This window comes from Notothenia coriiceps, unplaced genomic scaffold, assembly GCF_000735185.1.
Source record: "Notothenia coriiceps isolate Sejong01 unplaced genomic scaffold, NC01 NC01_scaffold00012145, whole genome shotgun sequence".
NCBI lineage: Eukaryota > Metazoa > Chordata > Actinopteri > Perciformes > Nototheniidae > Notothenia > Notothenia coriiceps.
In genome coordinates, this window is record NW_011344846.1 from 34032 (window position 1) to 35181 (window position 1150).

General features: G+C 43.0%; 1 protein-coding gene across 1 annotated transcript in view; it reads left to right on the forward strand.

The window, feature by feature from the left end:
- The window catches only part of LOC104947202 (arylsulfatase G), a 10993-nt gene that overhangs the window by 4341 nt on the left and 5502 nt on the right, over positions 1-1150 (forward strand). The window lies entirely within an intron of this gene.

Here is a 1150-nt window from a genome sequence, read left to right on the forward strand (position 1 = left end):
CCCCCCCTTCCACTAATTCCTTTCTTGGGTGAAGCATTGCCACCAACTCACCTCCCTTAACCTCACCAACCTTAGCCTGAGAATCATTTTTAATTTGTAGGCTTTTGCAACAACAGGTTGATCCACAATTAAGCCGCTTTAGCATCGATTTGCTAAGGACCACGGCAGGATCATTGCTGTAGTGATCCTTAAACACTTGTGGAATGAAGTTCAGCTTGTACAAATTATAAGTAGAGGTAGACTGATTAATTAAATGACTGATACATTTGGGGCAATTAATGCCATTTTAAAGGTCCTCTATTATACTGTTTTTCATCAATATATTACAGGTCTCAGATATATATGAACATGTCTCTGAAGTGTTTGTCTCCAAACACCAAACAGATCATTGTAGCATCCCATAATCCCCTCTGTTTCAGCCCTGTTTCAAAAGTGCTGATTCTCTGTCTGTTACTTTAGATGAAAATAAGGAGCCCCTCCCCACGCCCCTCTGAGAGAGATTTGGTTACAAAGAACACAATGGTGCTCTAGGAGGAGATTCAGGTGATAATGTGTGTGGGGGGGGTTACCTTGGTTGGTGATTGGCTAATGGTTACACAAGCCAAAAAATCGTTATGACATCATAAAGTGGCCAAAATCTGATCAGCTCATTTTCAGACAGGTTTTTATAGAAATGGATCAGGACAAAAAGAGAGAGAATCTTTTTTCCTGAAACTTTCAGAGTCTCTTTCCATAGAGGGGACACATGTTGATGTAGAAGAGACATGAAGAAGAAGGGACACATGTTGATGTAGAAAAGACATGAAGAAGAGGGGACACATGTTGATGTAGAAAAGACATGAAGAAGTGGATTTTGCATAATAGGTGACTTTTAAAGTGTGAACACTGTCATGTGACTCTGTCCTCTAAAGGTGACGGGCAGTTTCCGCGTCCTGCTGCTGTTCGCCGTGTCTCTGTTCATCGTCCTCCCTCTGAGTCTGCAGAGGAACATGATGTCTTCCATCCAGTCCTTCTCCGCCATGGCGCTCATGTTCTACACCTTCTTCATGTTCACGGTAAGCCCGACAACACACACACACACACACACACACACACACACACACACACACACACACACACAGCTACACAGCGAGGCATCTAACACACTGCA